General features: G+C 36.0%; 1 protein-coding gene across 1 annotated transcript in view; it reads right to left on the bottom strand.

Moving 5' to 3' along the window:
- LOC132114959 (homeobox protein cut-like 2) overlaps positions 1–16,553 on the bottom strand; it is a 157,733-nt gene that overhangs the window by 111,995 nt on the left and 29,185 nt on the right. The window lies entirely within an intron of this gene.

Here is a 16,553-nt window from a genome sequence, read left to right as displayed (position 1 = left end):
TGTAGCATACTACCATTTCAAACACAGCCAAAATAATTCCACTCTTTCGGTTCCAAACAGTCATGGTCAAGTTATCATCAACGTCCAGCTAATTTAACTCGGCATGTGACCTTTACCATGAGAGTGATGACTTCTGATTGTCCCTGTCTGCTGACATTAAACTACAATCATTAACAAGTTCCTGTAGTTCTTGGTCATTTATACAGTGTACTACAGCTAATTGCATTCAGGGTACTAATAATGCTTTATGCTGGTAATAAAAACAAAAGAAGGCTGCGTTCTAGTCACTCTCTCTGTAGAGACTGGGATTTAACCATGTGTTTCACTCATCTGTGAATTCAGAGGGTTATTATGACATGAGCTGCCGCGGTCCAGCAGTTCCCATCTGTACCGGGCCGTCTCAGAGGAGAGCCAAAGCACTTTGGACCGCAAAGCACACGTCACGACGGCAGAGGAGCCGCCTACGCTCGGCCCAGCCATGCATTTCCCTCCTGGGCTTACGGGAATACTGTGGATGGCGAAGCAGAGAGACGCCGCACACTTCCCTTGTGTTTGGGGGAGAACGTCGCATGTTTACCTTCGTGCACATGGGTAGAAGAAACCCGGAGAGGAGATGCATGAAGTGTGAAGCCACCCTCTTGTCGTCAATCCTCCGGATAGAGGAGTCTATCATTAGAGCACTTACACACACAGATGGAGGATCAGGGCCAAATGGGAATTGCAGGAAGTCAGGTGCTTGGTGGTTTACAGAATGCACACAATTTATGACTTTTCTGCCGATATAAAATAAAATTAACTATTAAATATTGTGGAATCATGCCATTGCTTAATTTTTACCACTAAGATGTATCCTAAAAATGCATTCCAGAACAGTTTTCTATTAAAAGTTTTTGTGAAAAAAAAGATACATAAAAAATAAAGACAATGATAAATAATGGTAAAAAATGATATGAATGATAAAGATTATGATAAAATATAAAGCTAAAAATATTATTAATGAAAAATAATACAAATAATGGTAATTTTATTTATAATTCTATTTATAATAATTATAAAGACCATATTAATACAATTATATTAATAAAAACTGAATGATAATCAATGAATGATAAAAAAGGACAGATACAAAATAACAGTAAACAATGATAAAGATTATGATCAATTATAATTCTGAACATACTGACAAAAATTAAAGATAATAAATATAAATCATCATATAGAGAAATAATAAGATAATTAAAATGACAATGCTATAAAATAAAAATAATAATAACAATAATGGTAATACAAAAAATAAGATATGATAAATAATAAAAAATAATGATAAAGGCAAATAATAAGAAATTATAAAAATAATGATAAAGATAATGGTAGCTAATAGAATACAATGATAAATATTTAAAAATGGGTACAAAATGATTATGATAAAACATGATAAATAAAATATTATAACTAATGATAAATAAAAAAGAAAGAAAACAGTAAAGATAATAGTAAATAATAATAATAACAAAATATATGATGCATTCAAAAATAATCATAATGACAAACAGTTAACAATAAAAGATAAAAAATACCCTGCCTTGCCCTGGTCTGAACTCATGCAGAATAAAGATCTGGTGTGTTATCTTTGAAGGAAGCCACACTGTCCTGACCTACATGTACTTCAAGACTTCAAACAGCATCACAGTATCTACACCGGAAACCAGCGCCACATAAAAGGCACAACTGTAGAAAAAAACAATAGGACTTTATCTTCAAAGTGTTTTGGGATTATAAGTCAGTCCATAAGTTTCACGTCCTACATAGACGTCCTCAACCTGCTGCAACACGACACATCATCAGCCGTTTATACTGTAGTACAGACTCCATGTAAGAGGAACGATACAGCGAAGTCTCAGTGATCCAGGCCACCCGGATGTACATGAGGGAATTGTTCCTCTTCTAATACATCAGGAGTGACAGACCCACAGCGAGCGATAGCGAGAGGACAACTGCTAAAAAAAGACCTGAAGTTCAAACTAAATCTGGAGGCTTTTAGCTGCGTTATCTGAGCCTTTCCTCAGATACCACAAGTTAATTGATCTGAAACGTCTCAAACGTCTCCTTCGGCCATGCACTTTTTCCCTTCATGCAAATCTATTAAGCCCCTATGTAATCAAAGACGCTTGAGGAACGTTCTTCAGACCGTCATATTCCAGCGACAAATCCCCTCCTTGTTCTCTCGAACTTTCCCAAACGCCGCTTTCCCAACTGAGAGAAACTGCATCTGGAGACTGTAAACAGGCCACAAAGAAATTATGCTTTGCTGCAATCCATTATTCATTTATGATACATTTTTCATTTAGCACTAGAGAGGGGGCTATACGCAATGATGAATGCATTGCCCAGGATGCAATTTGTATGTAAAATAACAGAAGATTAAACAATATGTTTTAAGCGCAGATGTAGTTCACTGCCATTTAAAGGAAGGAGGGAGGAGGAAAACAACCTTCATTGGGATAAAGAGCCTGTGGCGGTGCATTCGAAAAATCACTTAGTGCTACTTGGAGAGACTAAGTAATGAAACACAATGAGGAGGCAGCGGCGTTCCAGGACACAGCATCTCTCTGTATCTCCATCATCTGTGAATGAGATGACGTCTGCAACCGAGAGAGCTGATTTTCATTGATATGTCACTCGATGGGCCTGAGAGTCCATAAACCCAATAATATGGTTTACACATGAGCAGCATGCACACACACACACACACACACACACACACACACACACTCATTCACTCACTCAAAACACAAGTTCCTAGATAATAATAAATAAATAAAAAATAACCATAATCAATCATTCTGGAAATTATAATAAATAAAAATAATGATGTGAAAAATCTTAAACAATAAATAATAAAAATGACAATGATAAATAAAAATTATAAAATAAAATAAAAATTATACCTTTCAAAACACAAGTTTTGTACCAAATTTAAATAAATAAAATAAATAAAAAATAATAATGATAAAAAAAAGATTATAATAAAAAAACATGATAAAAAATAATGACAAAAATAAGGATAGACTAAAATAATTATAATAAATTAAAAATAACAAAAGGCAATGTTCGCTGTCAAAACACAAGTTCCTCATTGAATAAAAAAGATAATGATAAATAAAAAATAATGACAATCAATAATAATGATGATAAAAGAAAAAATAATGAGAAAGAAATAAAATAATTGGAGAAAAAAAAATTAAATAATAAAATAATGATAAAAATTATAAGCTAAAAATAACAATCATAAAAATATAATCTCTCAAAAATAAGATCCTCATCAAATATAAAAAGTAATGAAAAATAAAATAATAATGATAAATGATGATAAAAAATTATAAAGATTATGATAAATAATGATAAAAGTAATAAATTAAATAATGATAATGATAAAATGATATAACAATGATATATTACAATGATAAATAATTAAAGCAATGGCCCCTTCATTCAAAGCACTGTGTTCCAGTGAAGGGATCTGGCGGGAGATTCTCAATGTATTTCCTGTGTCAGATTCTGACCCATTAGCCCAGTGTCCCTGACAGCAGAGAGCTCGGTTCCCATGAGGAGGAGGAGGAGGAGGAGGAGGAGCAGGAGGAGCAGGAGGAGGAGGAGGTGGGGATTAGAGGTCGGGAGATTCACTGGTGCTCTCTGACTTCTCAGACGGTGAACTCACACACCGCCACATAACATGACACCAGAAATCCAAACAAGCTCTCATCTGATTGGCTGGCTGGGAAACATACAGGAAAAGCAATAAAAATGATGCACCACAGTACTATTTGTTTATAACTGCAGAGCACTCAGAAAAAGCAAAAAGTACTGCAACATGATGTCATCAGAAGAGTGAATGTTGCAGAAGAATATGAATAAATGAATATGTGTGTGTGTGTGTGTGTGTGTGTGTGTGTGTGTGTGTGTGTGTGTATATATATATATATTTTTTTTTTTATAGGGATGATATATTTTATATGGCTACAATAAACAGGAAGATGAACTGGAATTTGACAGACAGAAGAATTAACAGAACTGCACTTTTAAGAAATTCAACACAGGCAATGCATTATGGGAAACAAAGTGTTCTTCCAACCTGGAACACAAAAGTTATATTACTATAAAATTATGATAAATCTAAAATAAACATTTCCTTCAAATATCTTGAATTTTAAAACTTTTCTCCAAATGTACAAACAAGCCTTAGTCACATCACATGGATTTATTTTCTGAATATCAGTTAAATTTAATTTCTTCTTACATTTAAAATTGAATTGCAATTCTGCATTCTGTTTAAAATTTTAATTCTATTTTAGTTTTAAGCAGAACTAAATAGTCAAATATAAATAACAATCATTTAATAGTAATAGAAAATGTATAATAAATATAATATTTATAATAATAAATACTATTATTATTTATAATACTTTTTAAATAATCTTTTAATTCAACTTTAGTTGTTTTAGTTATTTTGTTTTGTGTTTTTCTCATCTTCATTAGGATTTTTTTAATGTCTAAAGTTTTTATACATTTTTACTTCAGTTTTAGTTTGAGTTATTTTAGTACATCAAGTTAAACTAAATGAAAATGAGAATTGTTGCTTTGCCAACTAGCTGAATGTATCAAGTTGTAGTTTTTTCATATATTTTATTTCAGTTCAAGTTTATTTCAATAACCTTTTGCACTAGTTTTAGTTCTGAATTAATTTATTTGAATTGAACAGACCGGCGTTCAATGCTGGAATCGGCCGAGGTAACAGGTGGATGTTTGCGACTCTCGCTGAGGAAACTAGTTTTGTAGTGCTGCAGAAGCTGCTGCAGGTGCAGGTGTGTGAGCCGTAATAAAGAGTGACTGTTAGACATGCCGAGGGTGAAAAGAAAGCTGTTTGTGCAGGTCAAATGAAAGTGTTGAGGAGGAGAGGCCTCGGTGAAGGGCCTGTCAGAGACTCTCAGAGCGTCTGGCACGGCCAGCAAATGGGCCTGATCCGCACGCATTGTGAGCGAACGCATCGCCTGTCTGAGCCGAGAGGAACGGAGGAGAAACTGAGGAGACAGACACACGGAGAAGGGGATGGGGAGGGAATTAGATCCATCCTTTGTAGCCTTCATTGCGTCTCCGACAGGCATGTTCCAGCTCAGAGGCGCTGGCTAATCCTCACCTCACCCGCTCGCTGGAAAACCACGTCTCACTGCAGTTTCAAACACACACACACAGCCCTCGACGGACCTCCCATAGCTCATTTAACATCAAACTTCCAGCACAACATCCCACCAAGCAGAAAACACAAAACCCTTTTTTGATCAGTTTGGAGTTGTTGTTTTTTTGTGCCACAGATCTGTCTGCTATTAACTCTTACCGTTTATAGTGAGGGTTTATATATACAGTATATAATCAAACAACAAAAATATGAAACAGCACATCGGTTTTCAACATTGATAAAAATCAGGAATGCTTCTTGAGCAGCAAATCAGTATATTACAATGATTTCTGAGTAATGATGCTGCAAAAAACTGCTTTACATCACAGCAATAAATTATATTTTAAAATATATTCAAATGAAAAAAAGTTATTTTAAATTGTAATAATATTTCACAGTATTATTGGTTTTACTGTATTCCTGAGCATAAGAGACCTCTTTCAGAAACACTAAATATATGTAAAATTTATATATATATATATATATATATATATATATATATATATATATATATATGTACTCCGCTCCTTACCTGGACCCCTCCTTTCCGAACACTGCCCTTCCTTCACGATTCCCCATCACAACATTTTGGATTCTCCATTCCCTTTAAACACTTTATTCCCTATTTTTGGACATTTTCTGTTGTTTTTCTGATGCCACACTCACTTTGTCTGTTATTTGCTCCTCCCGTCACAACTTTAATAATAATAACTTCAATAAACAATTTGTCTTCCAAGTACACTTATTATTTTTGTTATTAAACAAATAAATAAATCTTCATCAATTGTGCTGTTGTTTACTCTTAAACTGTGGTTAAATCACTGTAACGCACTCTTTTAAAACATATTGCTTTAATTGAACCCTTAACCTGCAGGACTACGGGTTACTTGTTTATGTCAGATTCTGATAACATAGTAAGATTCGTATAATCTTTAAGTTACCGACTGTGAGCAGGGAACAAGAGGAAGCCAAGAGATTGCGATCAAACATACCGTTACTTGACCTCCTCTGACACTGAACGCAGCACAGACGTTCAACTCATAACCTGCTATACGAGCATCTTTACTGTATCCCTCTACAGTGAGAGAAGACGCTGAAGAAGCTGCAAAGGCCAGAGAACAGCAGCTGGCAAAGCAAAGACCTCCGACTGGCAGCCACTCAACACAACACTTCAGCCTGAGAACAAGAGACACCCGACCCGAGCACACTATGGCTTTCATCATCTCAATGAATGAAGCAGCTTGAAACATTTCAAAGGCTTAGAGTAGCTCAAATGGAAAAAGGTGAAGACTATAACAGTTTTGACCAGCTATGATAGACGGATCATTTCCAACGATGCGACAACTAACAGGCCGGTAAGTTTTTGCTCAATCACTGGGGACGATAAAATGCTCCCCTAGGTTCTTCACCGACTAAACCCAAACTACAGGAGATTAAAAGCAAAAAGCATTCCAGTAAAAGCGACAACGCAATGGTGTAGAGCGAGCCAGGCGAGATTTATCCCTTCACGGCTTTTTGACACTAAATGAAACTGTTGAGTCCATTCCCCATGCCAGCTAGTTATCTTTCTGGGCTAATTTAACACTATAATTTACGTTCCATATAAAATACGTCCCGATATGGCGCTGTCGAGGCAGTACATCATTCTCACCGAGCGCTCCGGTTTCGGTGAAAAGGATGGAATTAGATCATATTCATGATGCAATTAAACACTTCAGTGGGAATCAATGTAAAACTGATGAGCCCTGAAAACAATGCATATGGCAGGGAACATTAGAACACATTACCTTCCGCTGGAAACCCTTGGCAGATGCAATTTAAACCCCTCCAACACTCGCCACAGCCTCATAACGCGCAGCCATAATAAATGAATTTTTCACAAAATTATTCAACTACTAAATTGCCCATGGTAACTGAATATCAGATGAAAGTGATGTGAATTATTAAGAAGAAATACTGTTTGTTCTTACCCAGAGTATAATAATGGCACTAATGAGGGGAGAGAAAGCGAGACTGTTGGTAATAAACACAGCCGATCTTGTCGAGCTCTAAAGGAAGTTGTTCTGTGACTGTGGTCACCTGCTGTGATGATGGCATTGACCATTTCTCAGTGGGCTGAAGTGCAAGATTGTGGGTGGTCTGGTAGAACTAGACAGATTATCAAACGGTTTCAAGCTTCTTTTGTAGGCCCAATGCTAAAACGCAACTGTATTTCTAATGTAAAGTGAACAAAAAGTACAGTAGCAACAGTATCAGATGGTAATATGTCGATACATACCATGGTACTGACAAGCAGATGATCAGTAACACAGATACTAATAAACATCTATGAAACAGATACAGTATGCATATTTAGTAAACATATTGTGAACAACTCATCTATGCATGTATTCTTTTTTAATTTTGCTTGAGTTCATATCCTGAAATATGATCAAATATCCTAACTCGATCAAAAACAATACTTTTCCCAGTGATATAGACATATAGACATCCATACATTTAGTCGTCTTAAACTCCGCCGCCGCAAATGCCACGCCCACATCTCAACATCCAATCAACAACCGATGCAAAGAACCAAATCCTGCCCTGCCCTGGTTCATAAATATATGAACATGGAATATGACTACCTGTGGAACAAGCAATATTCAATGAATTAAAATGCATGAGATTGAAACCAATTGGATTAACTGATAAATACATAAGCCTCATTTATTAGTTCTGTTAGAGAAATCTAATCCTGTACACTTGGATATACATCACAATACAGAACTTCTCTCACTTCTTCTGTTTTATCAAGACTTCAAATTAATAATTTGTATTAATCATTCTGGCAATAATATTATTCTTAAGGTAGACATGGTTTATAAAACTGCATACCATGGTACTTACAAGGAATGTCACAGTACTTAGATTGGTACATGGCTAAAAAAGAAAAACATGGCAGTGCCTTTGTACTGATCTGTCAATAAGGATAAAAATTTTGAAGGGAATTATTTATTTGTAATATATTTTCGCCACAAATTTTTGAATAAATTAGAGTTCATTTTCAAACCTATATTAAATTTCTTTCCATCAAATATTGATAACGTAATGTGACCGAGTACTGCAAAAAAATCTTGTCATTTTTGAGAGACACATGTACAGTATATAAAAGTCTTTATATGATCAAAACCCAAACTCTACAGCACTGAAGTTAACCAGTGGAAAATGTGTATAAATACAGACAAAGCGTGCATTTTAGAGCAATTAAGCATCATTTCTGAGAAAGTGAGTTTCTCTCTCTTGAAATGGTAATTACACTTAATAATGCTTTAATCTGTCCATCACGGATGAGGTGAAAGGGAGGGGGTAGGCTAAAGTGCTCCAGGGTCACACGGTGTCAGGACAAAAGCTAGAGGTCGCACAACACCACGACAACCGGCCCATCACACACACTCATAGACTCTCTCTCTCTCCCGCCCTGTTTTGTCAGAAGTCAAAAAGAAATACTGAAACTGAAAACAGAACTGTCAACACAAAAAATATACTGCTATATACTGACTAAATAGTAAAAAAAAAAAAAAGATTTTTTTAAACTTGATCTAAGAAATACTGAGTGTCTTCTTCATAACTTTGTCCATTAAATGCTCTTTAGCATAGTAATGTTTGTTCTGCTAATGCCAGCTGCTTTTGACTAGCAATGCCAAGCAGCAAGTCATTGTTCTGCCAGGCTGTGACAAGCTAAAGTCTTCTGGCTTTTTAAAAAAAAAAGGAATATGTCTCTCAATATGTTCCTCACCAGCTTCCTGTTTTAACAGGAAATGCCAACACAAAGGGTCAAGGTTTAGCTGGTGAGCATGGCAAAGTTAGCCCTTGCTGGTAGATGCCATTACTGCACCAACTGACAAAAAAAAAAAAAGCATCTTTCTCCATTCATGGTCAATCAAAAGTTACAGTACATTCTAAAAAAAATTTACATTTGTTGCAGGCAGCATTAAAACAAAACCTAAGAACCATGAGCCATTTATTTTAATTAATCTGTCAAAAAAATAGATAAATAAAATCTAAAGACTGAGTTGCACACTGGACGCTCATAGAACGTGATACATATTCATATTCATTGAAGACAATAAAAAAAGAACAAATTAACAAAAAATTACTGTAAATAAATTAAAATAAAATCTACAATTTACAACATGTTGAATAACAATAATAACAATAATAATGTAAATAGTGTAAGGTAAAATAATTTTAACAAATTAATTTAAAAAATGTAATTTAAAACATTATACAATTCACAAAAACGGTAAGGCTGGAAAAACAAAATATTGTAGAAAAACAGCATTACCATCTCGATACCTTCACCGAAGTACTTTTCTTAGTGAGGGACTAAATTTTTTGAGGGATTACGATATTTTGTTCGCTTAATTCCATTATAACTTCACTTAATCTAAAATGAATGTGTGTGACAGAGAGCAAGCTTTCTAAATGACTCCCAGCAGCTCGAGCGAACATGAGAGTAATGCTAACACAAACACAAACAAATGATACCTTTGTACCCGTGTCATTTGTACTCTACGCAGGAAGACTCTTCCCGGACCGTCTCTCTCTCTCTCTCTCTCTCTCTCTCTCTCTCTCTCTCTGTGTGTGTGTGACCACTTCACCAGCAAAATGAAGAGGAAAGACAACAAATCACTCTCAAATCTGCTGCTGTTGTTCCTCAGCCTATCAACGCATCTCTCCCGCCTGGCCATGTCAATACTGAAGAATGATGGCCGTTTGCTATATGATTTCCTTTTTTATTTTCTCTCCCTCGCTCACCTTAGTCTTCACCCTCTCTATTCTTCCTCCTACCGCCCGCTCTGCTTTAATCAGCACGGTGGGCCGAAACAAAAGAGGGATTGTCTCTTTAACTGAGAGCAGCACTGTATCACAGCTTTCTTCCCCATTTCCCCGCTTTATTAGTGGCGCGACGGACCACTGTTTATACTAGTGGGTATTCTGTGTTTGCTGGAACAATTACAGTATGACAAATGGTCCATCAACGCCATCTATCAGAGGGAGCTTGACAGGAATCCTATACGCAGGGCTTCCATTCGTCCCCTGCTTGCCTTCTCCTGGGCACCATGCTTCAGTATCCATGACAACACGCAAGCCGCTTGTCGTGCGCAGTGCTCTGTGATGAGAGATGGCACCACAGAGCGGCTCTGGAAATTAGCCTTTGACACCCCACCCCCAAAACGCACTTTCAGAAACATCCCAACCCCCAAGAGCCTGCGTGTGTGCAAAAAAATGGTGCCGTGACCCGGATGGCTTCGCCCCCACCCCCAACCTGGATAATCAGCGGACCCAAACACAAACGCACACACCTCAAGTTCTCACCGGCGCAGCTTATCTGAGCAACTAGAGCATGCACAAGATGGCTGATCGCCACTCCCGATATCCCATTATCCTCAGCAAATGTAAATATAATCACCCTCGTCCCACACCCTGCGCACTGGATTGCACTTCAGCCCTGGAAAACAAGATTGACATTTCATTGAGCGGCCTTTTGCGCTCTATATTAAACACAGGAAAGTATTTGCTTTGCAGCCAGGTTTGCAGTTGTTCATTATGCCTCACCTTTTGGCTTATTGATAGAGGGAACTCTGGGGTATTGGGAAGGAACTAAATTGCTTGGGACTTTCCTTGGTGAGGAACAGATAATGCGGGTTTAATAAAGCAGTTTTGGAAAAAACAGGCATCAGTGCAGACGAATATGGGGCTCAAAGCTTCCCAAACATCATGCCAGACTCTTGGAAACCAAAAATAAAAAAGGGAGACGCAACAGAAGGATCAATATTTGGGAGGCAGGCGGCTAGAGCAGACGAATGGGGTCAGAGTTTGACCTCCTGGGTGACCTTTGCCTGTTCTGAAACAAATACTGTGGGAGACGTCTAAAAAATATAATGCGGGTCACTGGTATCTCACTTCTATCTGTCATGACTAATCATATGTTGGCTTTTCCACAAACTGTGTGTGTCTGTGATAAGATAAATTAAGCGAATTCAGAAAATTTCAGTACTGTGACGTAAAATGTTTAGTTAAATTGACTAAATATTATCTAAGTAAATTGTGCAAAAAATGAATGAAAAAAAATAGTGATAAAGTCATTCTAGTTTTAAATGATAATACATTAGCAGTTAACAAATCAACAAGTTAACATTTCTCACAATAATGAAAATTTTGAAATTATTACAGAATGGATGGCAATTTAAAGGTGGACAAACATGTATACCATTCATCATCTTATATATTGAATTATTTAATTACTGCAAGTAATGATAACTTGTTGAATAAATAAATATGTTTTAATGCTACATCATGCTATCTATTTCAAGAACAATGCAAATAAGAATCATACATGCAACACAAAAACTTTATAAAGATTAATACAAGTAAAAAAAAAACTAAAATACATAAATACATTGATTAAATATTAATCAGAATAAAAAAAAACATCTGGATTTAATCAAGAGCTGGAAATCTAAATTGATTCCAGCCCTATAACTTTCAAAAAGGATTTTCAAAAGTGAAGAAACCCATATAGGCATCATGTCGGCCATCGCTGCATCAGCTACTGAAGCATGTATACTGTACCATGTAATGCTCTATTACTGAATGTATAATGCATGTATACTGAACCATGTAATGCTCTATTACTGAAGTCCCAAAACAGTATGCTGACCTGCCGAGTTGAGAAACTCATTTTAGAAGCATGGCCTGAGCTTGAATGCAAAATGTCAACAGCTATAACCCGCCTGTGCCAGCGGTGCCCACATTAACCTGGCACAGCCTCTTTCTCCCAGTTGGAAAGCCGACAGTTTTGCAGAGACTTGGAGTCCTTAATTATCCCCCGACTTAGTCTAATTCAGTCAACACAATTTCAATCTGCCGGGAAACAGGCAAAAACACTCCCGTCCCCTCCAGTAGAGAGTCTGAAATATACATGAAGAAGAAGACGAGCTGACAGAACAGATGAAAACTAGATGCCACATAATCTTACTGCTTGAATCACATCTTTATGAGTTATTATGAATGAACAGAAGCCTTGGAGTGAGCCGATCACATGGTGCTCTCTCGTATAAAAACACTCTACGGCATTACCATAAAAATATACCACTGGGAAAAACCATGGTAATACTACTGTACTGTACATATGCAAAGTAAAAAAAGAAAAAAGAAAGAAAAATATTGGGTCTGTTTGTGTGTTTATTATTTATATATAAATTGATTAATATTTATGCAATGTATTTGGTCGCATATTGTCTATAATTAATTTTAAGAAATATTCATATAAATTACAAATTAATGATAATTATATATATAAATAAATCTAATAATATATATGGTTTTATAAATAATAAGATTTATATATAAATGTAAAATATATGTATATAGAGAGAGCGAGGCATATAAATTAATTGCAAATATGCAATAATATTATATATATAATAATGTTATATTTATAGATAAATATATTAAATTTGCATTATACACACACAATTTTATGTATAATAAACATATTTTAACATTCTATATATATATATATATACATATATATACACTTCGGCACCAAGTCTGTACTAAAAAAATGAAAATGTGACGGTAGCAGGTTTCTTTAAGTACTGGTGGTCAACCCGGTTCTTGACGCATACAGCGCTATGATTTCCACGAAGCAGGAAACTCGAACGGAATCTCAAAATCCAGTCATGATAATAAAACTTACATTTTAATATGGACAGTCAAGGAATTTGTCAAAGTTAGCATAAATTAATCAAATCTCCATATGGACTAGTAACTGTAAATGTTAAATCTGAATCCTGCATGTTCTGCGTCTCTGTGTGAATGAATGAATGGTTTGTTTACTACATAGACTAAAGCGCGTGACGCTTGCAGTAATTTCAGCATCTGCCGTCTCAATGAGGACATAAATACATAAACAACATCACCAGTACTGTTCTGAGTCACTTCACAAGCATTTTACCATTTCATTTGAGTAAAACCAGTCTCAATTTAAAGGTATTCACGACAACCCATCAAAATAAGTTCATTTTTACATAAAGGCATTGTGTTAGAAATATTACTATTATTTAGTAGAATGTATATGATACTGCTTCTACTATTGAAAAAATTAATACAACTTTTTAAAGAAATAAATAACACAATAATTCTTCCATGTTTTAATTTTAATAGCAAATACCCTTTACTTACCAAAAAATAAAATGTGTTTAAATTTCATTAATTAAAAGACATTAAATTTGGGTGAAACTTGTTTACTGTTTTTCATAATTCTATTCCTTGTAGAAAAATTTTAAACACAATTGTAAATAAATATAAAGAATGGCATTAGTTTTATTTTTAGAGATAAAAAGTGTGTTTGTTTTTCTTTTTTTATTAGCATAGTTTTGTGTTTTGCTTTGGTACCGAAATTGGTACCGAGAACCGTGGATTTTCACTGGCATTGGTACCGAATACTGAAATTCGGTACCGCTACCACGATACCACATCCAAAAGATGCTCTATTGGGTTGAGATCTGGTGACTGTGGGGGCCATTTGAGTAAAGTGAACTCATTGTCACGTTTAAGAAACCAGTCTGAGATGATTTGAGCTTTGTGACATGGTGCATTATCCTGCTGAAAGCAGCCATCAGAAGATGGGTACATGGTGGTCATAAACGGATGGAGACGGTCAGCAACAATACTCAGGCTGGCTGTGGCTTTTAAACAATGATCAATTGGTACTAAGGGGCCCAAAGTGTGCCAAGAAAATATTCCCCACAACATTAAACCACCAGCAGCAGACTGAACTGACAAGGAAGGATGGATCCATGCTTTCATGTTCTTTACGCAAAATTCTGACTCTACCATCTGAATGTCGCTGCAGAAATTGAGACCCATCAGACCAGGCAACATTTTTCCAATCTTCTATTGTCCAATTTTGGTGAGCTCGTGTGAATTGTAGCCTCCGTTTCCTGTTTTTAGCTGACAAGAGCAGCATCCGGTGTGGTCCTCTGCTGCTGTAGCTCATCTGCTTCAGGGTTCAACATGTTGTGCATTCAGAGATGATGTTCTGCATACCTTGGTTGTAACGAGTGGTTATTTGTTGCCTTTCTATCATGTCTAACCAGTCTGCCTGTTCTCCTCTGACCTCTGACATCAACAAGACATTTTCGTCCACACAAATGCCGCTCACTGGATATTTTCTCTTTTTCGGACCATTCTCTGTAAATCTTAAGAGATGGTTGTGCGTGAAAATCCCAGTAGATCAGCAGTTTTTGAAATACTCAGAGCAGCCCGTCTGGCACCAACAACCATTCTACGTTCAAAGTCACTAAAATCCCCTTTCTTCCCCATTCTGATGCTCGGTTTGAACTTCTTCACATCGTCTTCACCACATCTAGATGCCTAAATGCATTGAGTTGCTGCCATGTGAATTGGCTGATTAGCAATTTGTGTTACCAAGCAATTGAACAAGTGTACCTAATAAAGTGGCTGGTGAGTGTATGTATGTATGTATGTATGTGTATATATATATATATATATATATATATATATATATATATATATATATATATATATACTGTACACACACACACACACATATATATAACATTAACTTTATATATATGTAATATGTTAACTTGTTGTATAAAATAATTTATATTTATACTACTTTTTAATATATTATAATAATTATAATATATTGTATAATATATTATATATAATTAGTATTATAATAATAATATATTATTATACATCATGTTTTAGAATAAAACTATCAAATATAACCCAGAGCAACCTTTACAATTCAGACTTAATGGTTTCTGATCATTGATTAAGATCAATGAAAAATAAAGTCATTGATTTGACCCAGCAACCCTGATGAAGGCGGTCTTGACCTGACTTTCAACATTCTCTGGGGATCCTGATGCATCCCAACACGCGTGGACGTGGACACATGGCCAGTGAGCAGGGCAAGCCTTCATTTAAAGGTCATTAGGTTTTAATTGCACGGTTAATTCTCTGTGAGGAGAGGAAGCGGCACGTTTGGGAAGGCCGGACAGGGTGGAGGGGGAAGTTAAACAATCGTGAATTGAGCTCTTAAAAACCCAGAAAGCCATCAGAGCAGATATCCACCCCCATTCAAACAGCATCCCACTCAACGCTCGCACCACGTTATTAGATTTAATAAGCTCAAATAGCAACCCGGCCCCTCGCGTCATTATACAGCCGTTACATTCCTGCCGACTGCCAAGACTGTTTTGCGCCGGCCTCAGACTGCCAGAGCCAACAATCGCAGATTAGTGAAGCCCTTCTCCCATTTCAACAGAGGTTAATAAAAAGCGACAGGGCTAAGTCTGCTCTGATTAACTATGCTGAGAGATATTAGCGCAGTTTGTTACTTCAGATCATTATTGGATTAAACGGCAAGCACGCTCACACTACAATGAAATTTTCATTTTCCCTTTACAAGATGTACACACAAAGCCGGCTCTGGGAGTACACTTGTCAGAACAAAGAGGTTATTATTTTTTTCCTCTTTTTCAAAGTGACTACATTTCAAACTAATAATACAGACTGACAATCTTTCCTGTGACGTTCCTGGCCACGCGCTTACTGTAATTGTTTTCTCAAAAACTAAAAACAAAGATTAGTAAAACGTTTGCATCAATTAGCATATATTCCTTTATTTCCTTTATTATCCTATATTCTCACAAAAAAATGTTTATAATTCATATAAATTTTAATTCTATATTTTATAATAAATATATATAAATAAATATTATAAATAATTACTAAATAGAATTAAGTATATATATATATATATATATATATATATATATATATATATACATATATATATATATATATATATATATATACATACACACACACACACACACACACAGAGTTACTAAAGTCTGATGATCCTTCCTGGGACATTCCTGGATCAAGTGCTTACTGTAATTGTTTTCTCAAAAACAAAAAGCATTAAGTAACTATTAGTATAGCATTAGCACTAGTTGCCCTCAGAGAACACCTTTCGATTACAACAATCAAGGATTGCAAAGATCCATAAAGGTTTAGAGCAAAAAAACGCTAGTTCCCTTTCAGGAACTCGAGCTGCGTCGAGCGCTTTGCGGAACGTCCCTGACGAGACCGACTCTGAATATCGTGTGCAATCTGTCCAACGGAAGGGCGTGACATCACGGGCTGGGTGACGTAGCGACCAGGAAGCTATAAAAGCACGTGCCGTGCAGCTGGCTTCAGCTTTGCATCTGTCAGCAAGCGCTCTGTG

The sequence above is a fragment of the Carassius carassius genome, chromosome 34 (genome assembly GCF_963082965.1).
Source record: "Carassius carassius chromosome 34, fCarCar2.1, whole genome shotgun sequence".
NCBI classification, from domain to species: Eukaryota; Metazoa; Chordata; class Actinopteri; order Cypriniformes; family Cyprinidae; genus Carassius; species Carassius carassius.
This window is presented reverse-complemented; position numbering and strand designations above follow the sequence as displayed.